The following is a 9,464-nucleotide window of genomic DNA, read 5'->3' as shown; positions in this document are numbered from 1 at the left end:
ATAATGATCCGTTAGCAGATATGTAAACTCACGCATGACTGCAGAAGAACCCAGCTGTTTCAGAGGCACCTTTAAGTCAGAGTCAGACAAGCAGAAAAGGCCACATTTCTCCTGTATCACTGTGTATCCATGCGTTGTTTTACTGCTGTCAAAAGGAAGCATACATCTGGTGCTTGCATTTGATCTGGTATTCTGTGGTAGTGTTTGTTTATACTGTTCTTGAGGCTTACTTGTAATGTGCTTATTTGTAACGTGGACACTATGGAATTATGGGAAACAGAAGTATTGGCACTTAGATACTGCACTTTAGCTCCCAGTTTAAAACTGAGTTCTTTACCTAGTTTGTGTGCATGCTGACTTTAGTTAGGAATTCCGCAATGTGCTGTGGTTGCTGTTATTTGAGAGTTTTGCATCTTTTGTACAATGGCATTATTTTGCCTCTGGTGCTCTTCAATTATTGTAATACTAAAGTTAACAGTTGATACCAGGTGTAAGGTTCTCCCCCCAACTGCTTCTCTCAAAAAGAGGATCTTGCAATTGTAACAAGAGATTCTAAGATTATTCTTTGCCTACAACTGGTCAAAACAAAAGATTACCTCTCTTTTCCTGTGCTGTGTCTCCTCTTCTGTCATGCCCAGCTTCTGCATGGAAACTGACGCATCTATGTAGTTGTGCACAGTATAGGAAGAAACTCCTCAACTTTCCTCCTGGGGTAGGAGACAGACTCCACAACCACAGATGCAGTGCTATACTTAGTGTTCTATGCTAAAAATTTCTCTGTATTGTAGCTTGTTCTGTCCTCATTGTGACTGAAGATGGGAGAAGTTCCTGTTCAGACTCAGCCTCCGGTTCTGTATAGCACATTTTAATTATGCCATTAGCAATTTGAAACCTTTCGTTGTCTCACTCTTCTTTCCAGCCATGGCTCATTATTGTCCACTATACAGATGCAGTCCCTGAGTACTGACCATATTTAGTTTCCTAGCGCTCATACAAAATGGGGAAGAGACATTAATCAAATCTCCAGAGTATTCAGCAGGTAAGTTTCCATTCAAAGAAAAAAATCTATCCTTTTACATCTATGTAAGTGGCTTATAATTTATGTCAAGCTAGAAGTAATAGGAGTGGCAGGCAGCAATTTTCTTCCAGTGGTCCATGCAAAGGGAAGGCACATTATTTGTTTAGAGTTCTAGTGACAGGTGCTGTTGCCTCTCTTACCATCCCTACAAAATGCGACAAAAAAGAAAGGAACTGCAGGGAGCTGTTAAGCCTGAGGTTATTTTGAAATATTTCACTTGGTAGCAGTGGTTACAAATTGTAAAATCAACTATATTAGATTAATCATTTATTTTTTCCTTCCTTTCTTCTTCTGTCCTGCCCTCCTAACCCTTTATAATATAACATGCTCTGGATAATGAAATTTATCCTTTAATTGCAACAGGAAACGAAGGAGGTTCACTTTGCTAAGAAAACAATTTTTCAATCCTCCTTTTTTTTTTGTTCTTACTTCACTCTAATGTTACTGATGAAGATTTCTGGTGAGGCAGCATTTTAAATTATTTTATGTAATTAAAAAAGACATTTTTGCAAGGATCAAGATATTGTATTTTTCCACATCAGCTCTCCTAATTGTTCTTTCAGGTAAGTTTATTGTTTTTCAAAAACAGTGCTCTAGCCATTTTGATTTAATCTATAGCCCTTCAACTTGTTGGTAGTTTTCAGTAATAGTAGTATCTTCACACTGTTGTTAATTAGAGCAGGAATCCAGGGAGAGCTTTGCAAACTGTTGCTTTATTTTAAAACATCTCTTGTCAAAGTAATGTAATTATAGAAATGCAATTGATTTCTTTATAGTTGGAGATCTGTGTTAGGAAAACAAAACAGATTATTATAAAACAATATCAGTCTGCTTCCAATGCCAGGAATAGATTTTGAAAAATCTAATGAAAGTTAAAAAGCATTTTGCTAGGAAAAGAAAACCAACACAACCAAACACAACCAGAACTCCAGAAATCTTTAGTTCTTAATCTGCAACAAATCCTCCTTTGTCCTATTAAAAATAACAGCTTGAAATTCCTGCTCAGACAGACAAGTGATCTGAAGGAACAGATTCTTTTTCCTTGCTAATTTTGACCAAATATTTATTTGCATTGACTGATGTGTCATTTCCAATGAACAGTTTTGGTCACAAGCAATGAATGTTTTCTTATGGAAAAAAAATGCCTGAAATGTTCTCATCGTACATTTATCTTTAAACATTGTTCTTGATTTTCATTTAGATTAAGGGACAGATCCTCTTCCCTTTTCTACTCTCAGCCTTGGCGACAAGAGAAATCTCTGACTATAATATGGTTGCTTGTACCACCTCTGAAAGCAGCAAGGTTTCTGTGTTGGCTGGCATTTACATGGCTTTGATGAAAGACTTGAGCTGGCTGAAAGGAGTGACACAGTACAGCTGAAGAGCAAACCATAGACTTCCATGTGTATCTGCTCCCATGATTGAGCAGGTGATTAGGAAGGTAGTCATTTCCCTGATTGCATTTTCATCGTGCTTCACCATACTACAGGTATAGCAAAATAGAAGGTTCAGATTTGGGGCTACAGTAGTGCTGGTTCACTAAATATTCATCTTTCTGGACTGGGGTGAGAGGATCAGCTCCCTACCTTACGCACAGCAAAGCTTTCTGAAGAAGATGTGGTTATAGGTTTGCTCTAGCATGATATCAATAATACAGGAGTACTTCACATATTCCTGCAGTTCTGCATTCCTTTTGCATTCCTTAGGCTCTGTCAAGAGATCAGCATTTTGTTGGCTGACCTTTCTGCTTTTCTCTTGTTGAGCCTCATTAACCTTTGAGGAATGAAGTGGATGGGACAACAGGTAATCAAAACACAGAAAACCTGAGAAGGTCACTGCAATGCAATGTGCAGCTGGATTTCACATAATGATAGGGTTTGCATTTCCCATCCTGGCTGTCACACTCGTCTCTTCAATATTTCTGAACGGAGGAAGCACAAGACGTTGGTGATGTCTGTGCTAGTCCCATAGGAGCATTACTCATCTCCTGAGCCCAGAAGGGTCTTTGCCTTGATCTAACTTTATCTCTTGACATCCAAGTGTTTCCCAAATCCTCGTACCAGTACAGAGTTATTTTGAGCACATAAGCCAGAAAGGAGCTATAGTTTGCTCTGTTGACCCTCCATTCTGGATAACGCTGGGAATCAGAGCTATGCAGCACTGTGTAGCATGCACTGCATGCCTGCCCCTCCATGTAGACTTCATTGCTGTTAATCTCTCCTGTGCAATGAGCTAGTCCCATCTTTATTCTTGGGCACTAGAAATTACAATTTTATACTTTGCAGCACATGCTAAAAGATGGTCCTTACTGGGATTAGGACCCTTTGTACAGCTGTACAAATCTCCTTCTCTCAGGTGGTATGAGTACTGCCATTGGTAGGATGTTCTCATTTGTACCATTCTAGGGGTTCAGTTTAATTTTAATTGGACAGATTACCTCCTTAACTCTGTGATTTTGATGTAGGGAATCTGTCAAAGCATGGAAAAATCAGGAATTACTTTGATGAAATGTAAAAAAAAAAAAAAAAAATTATGGAGGGAAGGACAAGAGTGAGTGGAGAATAACAGAGATTTGAGCTTTGTTTTTCATTTGTGAACTGCTCCTTTATGTGCATTGCCCATCTCCTGAGGCCATAACAATGTGCTCTGGATAACACCAGGCCATATAGCTGAATTGTCATGCCAAAGTCAGACAGATTGGATGAATCAGAAATAACTGGACATGAGATATGGAAGTTGCTGTGATATGACTTTCTGTATGTGATTGATGTTAACACTTGTGGCTAGAGTTTTAAGGTTGAACGCTCTAAATCAAGACAAAACAAAAGAAAACAAGAAAAATCCACAAGTGTATTTGTCACTGATTTTGTTCCAACAGGCTTACTTTCCTAGAGAAGACAAGAATTTAAAAAATGTAGTGTTTATGAAATATGAGCCGAACAGTTAGAAATGGAACTTGTCTAATGAAAACTTATACCAGTTTTTTACAAATTGTTTAATTAAACTGGAGCAATCCGTTCACTCTTGTGGATACTCTAGTTTCTCCTACAAAGATCTTGCTTTGTAATCTTACAAGTAAAAAACATGTCCAAAAAAGTTTCTGTGATAGTTTAACTACTTCAGTATCAAATAAGACCAGTAATTATACCAGCATAACTTTCTTAGGACAGAGGGCAGATGCTTAGCAAACAGTTGTGCTGGTGGAGGAGCCTCCTGTCCTCTTTATTCCCTGCCATGTGCTGGGTGCCATCCCACAGCTCACCTGATAAAAGGGGCTGTGTGGGCAAAGGCAGGTTTAATAGACTGAAGTTGCATGTGGAAGGCTGCCCTTTCAATCATGGAGAGATAAAGGCAGCAGCACCCAGTCAGTGACAAGCAGCTGGGAGAGACCATCTTTATTGCACATCTAAATCTGGAGAGAATACCTTTCCTTGCCAACAAACAAATGACCACAAAAAGCCCTGGAATCTTGGCCTTACCCAGAGTATATGGCTATGTCAGAAATTTGCAGCAGCTGAACTAATGGATAGTCAATAAGTTATTGTGTTTAACTCCCACAAATGAACCTTCTTACATGGATTATCTATTAATGGTGGTTCCTAGGCATGTATTGTGAACATCTACATGACACCTAATTTTAAGTACGTGTACGCTGGATGTAGACCAGTATTGCTTAAGAAGCGTAACAGCTAATTTATCATACCCTAACAGGAGTGAAGAAGTAAACACTAATTAAGACTGTATTTTGCAGAACTGCTTTAATATGAAAAGAGGAAAACTTCCACTTCGTTACTGTTAATCTTTTTACTTCGGGGAAAAAAAAGAAAAAAAGTTGTATTTGTTTAAAACACAACTAGAAACCTGAATGATTTCTTATTTCTATGTGTAGGTCCTTAACTATGACAGGGTAATCACAATCTTGAATGAGACCCACGATCTTACTGAAGTTTTAAAATACAGTAAAAGTTAAGCAAAGCATACTTCCATGGCTTTCAAATGTCTACTTTTTTTAAATAAAGAGATAGAAAAGCAAAGAAAGAAAAAGAAGTATTTTTTTTAATATATTAAAAGGGAAATTATATTGTTGATATTAGTTCTTCTGTAAGACTTGTATAAAGTTTGTAGTTTTAAAAGCGTAACACTTTGTGGATGCAGGAAGTTGTGCTATGAGTGCTGCTCCAAAAGTAATGTCTTCTACCTTATAATATTGGCCCACAATGGATGTCAGAGGTATGGCAGTAGAGACTGAACCTTCCCAACAATATTCCATTACATGTTGCTGTGCGAGAGGGCAGCAGAGGAGCAGTCTGACAGAATGGCTTCTGACATGGAAATGCATATGGAGCAAAGGTATGGAATTGAATTCCTTCATGCAGAAAAAAAATGGCACCCATTGACATTCATTGATGCTTGCTGAACATTTTATGGAGACCAAATAGTGGATGTGAGCACAGTGAGGCGAAGGGTGCTGCATTTCAGTAGTAGTAGCAGTGACAGTGGGTCATCTTCACTGGTGAATATTTTTACGAGCATGACGTGCAGGCTCTTGTTTATGGCTGACGTAAATGAATAGCTATGCATTTATGGTGGTGGCTATGCTGCAAATTAGTGTTTAGTAGGCTGAGAATTTCCACTATCAAATAGCATTATTGTGTCCCTTTTATCTGTTGTAGTTTCCTTGGAAATAAAATGGAGGCATTACTTTCTGAGCCACCTATGTGTTTATCCAGTGAAAATATGTATGCTATTTTGGAGAGATAAACAATGATAAGAATATTCACCTATCTCACTTGAGCATTTTCTCCGATACCAGTGGCACTGCTGCCAAGGATAAGATAAGCAGGATTTGGTGCTCAGAAGATATGCTCTGCCAGCATTATATTAGATATTGTTGTATCTTACATTTCCTGCTCATGAAGAATTGTGTAGCAAGGCAAAAGTGGACTATAGTGATGTCAGTCCAGAGTCTGAGAACTCTCTGGCATTACTCATGTGCTTTGAGTTAAGCACATGCTTTCCTAAGTCCAGGCTGGTACCTGGATCTAGTGAGGGTCTTGGGATGAGACAACATTTTCCTGATAGAAAATCTGAATTTCTTTTTAGAAAAATTCCTACAACTTGAATCCAGAAATGAAAAAAAAACTAAGATATAGGAAGAGCTGTTTGTTTCAAAACAGATGTATCTGAGCATTATAGAGCCAGAACATGTTTTTCATAGCATGTGTGATTTAGTACTGCTGAGACTGAAGCAAGCTGTCACGCAGGAGACAAAGCAAGCATGAACTGCCGAGTCCTATTTTTGCAACAGCTCTCATAGCTGATGGCAGCATCTGTACCAGCAGCACTGAAGCACTGGGTGAATAATGAGGTGACCCAAAGCAAAATCAACCATTTCTGATGCAGTAAATACAGTGACAAAATTGTCTGTTAACTAAGCAAGGAAAATGTTTTTTTCATTGCTTTATTTTCTGGTTTCACTTTATGTGTCTGTAACATGTCTGAGAGCCTTAAAACCTAGAAAGCAGCAAAACAGCTTCCTCCAGATTGCAGGAGGAAAAGGGATGTGAGGGAGGAATGAGAAAACTTTGTTTTAAATACATTTGTACTTAGCTAAATGAAGAAGATATAAAGGGTAAGAAAAATATTTGTGTCACTAGCTATATAGTTTCTCTCTGCAATTTAGTGATGGTATTCTGTGACTTCAGCTGAAACAGTTTTGTGATACCTTAAATAAAACCATTAGATAATTTGGAGCATTGAATCTCTCAAGATCCAAATCGTGCTGCTCTGGCACTGTGGGCATGTGGCTGACCCAGCTGGTAGGGCCCAGGCTGCTGCCCTTCCTGTGTCTGCCATGCTGCAAAGGAAGTGGGATACAGCCTCTTTAGCTCTCCTGGTAAGGCTATTATTCTGAAACCTAGGCATTTCTGGAAATAATGAAACAATGTCAGGAAAAAAAATAAAAGTAAAGGCCACGTTTCTTTGGCTCAGCCAGATCATGTTCATGGGAGTCCATTGCACACTGTGAATTACAGTACTTTTTCCCATGTGTCACAAAGGAACATGCACTTCATGTGCCAGGCATGTTTTAAATAGCTTTCTTAAGTTCATCTTTTTTGTCATCTTCCTATTGCGGGAAAGAAAGTGTTCTCCAGGACTGTGGAACAGTCCACGCTGGCAAAGGAGTGCAAAAGGCAAAGATTATGCTGTCTTCTGTAAGACAAAGAGAAATGTGAGTTTCCTTTACTTACTGATGGAGATGAACAGGTAGTCTGATCTTCAAAGCTGAAGAAGATAAGATAAAAATGAGAAAAGTATATAGTGCTGCTGTTTGGTGCTATTTGAGGACACTCCAGACTTTATAAAAAGACTTGTTCAGACTCAGTGGTACAAGGGCGATCACAGGCGAGGTGAACATGTGGAACATTAGGAGTAGATCAGACAACTGAAAAGAAGCAAAAACGCAGGTGGTGTTCTTCTGAAAGAAAAAAAGAAATCTGCAAACTATCTATAGTAATATCTACCAGCAACTTTACTTCAGTATTTCCATCTTCAACAGTACTTGTTTTTCAAAGTATATTTTTACTGCAGGAAGTGCCTTTTCTCCTTTTCTCTGATTGTCCTTTCTAGGCCATACAGTTCAATGCCGTCTTTCCAGGATGAACTAACAGGATGTGCACCAGTTGCTGGCATAATACTGGACATTTTGCCAGCCCTTCATCTGCCTCTTGAATTCTCTTGTATCTCCTCTGCTCCCATAGACATGTGGGATATCTGGATAGCATTCGAATGTTGGGTGTTTTTTTTATACTACTCTTTTCCCTGAAGTATGCAACTTCAGTGCAATGTGATGAAATCATCTAATTTCAGGACATATTACCCAAATCTGTCTTGGGGAAAAAAATACTCTGTGGTGGCTATTTATTTATTTATTTGTGTATGCAGATCCTGTGGGTTTTCTTTTTCCCGCTGAAAAATAATTGAAACAACAACATAAAAAAAATTATTTCAAACTTAGAAAATCAGATTAACATGCTCTTGTTGTCCTCATTTGAATTATTTTATGTAAGGAGAGCATTACAATGATGGCACCTTCAGATCTGAAAGCCATCGCTGGGGTAATGGATAGATGTTGTGTAATCCATGTTTCCCCTGCTCAGGTAGGAATTCTTCTTCTTTAATTTCACAGTAAAATACACAGAGATAATAAAGGTATCATACTAAATTTGTTTTTGTTTTATAAGCTTAGAGCAAGATGCATATTCAACCAGGTGAACTGTTGCCAGTCATTGCAAGGGTCTCTTCATCCCACTTAGCTTTAGGCACCTAACTAAAGGAAGCCATTTTTCTTTGATTCCTATAAAATTGCTGGGGAGAATATAAGTGGATTTCAACTGCCTTCTGAAGGAGTCCACCTATCCTGTGATTTCACACTGACTAGCTTCATACTAAAGCACCTAAATTAGATTGCTTAGTTTAGACAAAGTGGATGTCCCTGAAGTGATTTCAATCAAATCTGGGGGGTGTAAGGGAGTAAATGTTGCTGAATGAGATTATAAGAGATGATGAAAGGATGCCATATTATGTACTATGGAGATATCCAAAGTTACAGAACACTGCCTACTTAGCATGGCAACTGGCTTATACTGAGCTATTTTATTCAGAATATAAGCTCCTCACCTTAAAAGAGCTTATAGGAAACTGTTTCAGATGTACTGATATTACATCCCTCAACCAGAGAGGATTCAAACACATTAAACATATGTACAGTCTTCTGCTTCTTGGAGACATTAAGACTTTTGAGATCTGGTTAAGGACAATTATTCCTGAATGATCAAGAGAAATGTAGATCTTGTGTAAACTTATGAAAATTTATGGTATGGCAAAAGAAAGTGGTAGGGTTTCAGAAAGCATTTGCTGTGCTTTTTACTTTTTTTGATATCCTTAATGCTTAAACTCTCAGGGCACATGAATTTGAGATTTTTCTTTTATTTACAACTATCATTTTCCAGTTCATGTGTTTCGGTTGTTTTCTCTTTCAGTGGAGTACTATTTTCTTCTTGGATAATGACTTATAGTACATAACTAAGGAGCAAAGTAAGAGCATGGTTAGGAAAAAGGCAGGGATGAGGAGGTACTTTCCCAGTACACTCTCCCATCTCTATGCAACCTACAGCTGAAGGATTATTCCAGTTGGCATTATTTTGTGTTTTGTAGTCTTCAGTGGATTTTTTTTTTTTTAATGCATGGATTTAGTCACTTCTGAAGTCAAGTAAACTTTTCACATTCTCCTCATCCTGGTACAATAAGTTGTAGAGTTTCCCTCTTTTGGCAACAGAAGAGGAATACCCAATTATGATGTGCTGTGTGATCTTTGCCATGATAT

Source organism: Numida meleagris, chromosome 2, assembly GCF_002078875.1.
Source record: "Numida meleagris isolate 19003 breed g44 Domestic line chromosome 2, NumMel1.0, whole genome shotgun sequence".
Classification (NCBI taxonomy): Eukaryota; Metazoa; Chordata; class Aves; order Galliformes; family Numididae; genus Numida; species Numida meleagris.
This window is presented reverse-complemented; position numbering follows the sequence as displayed.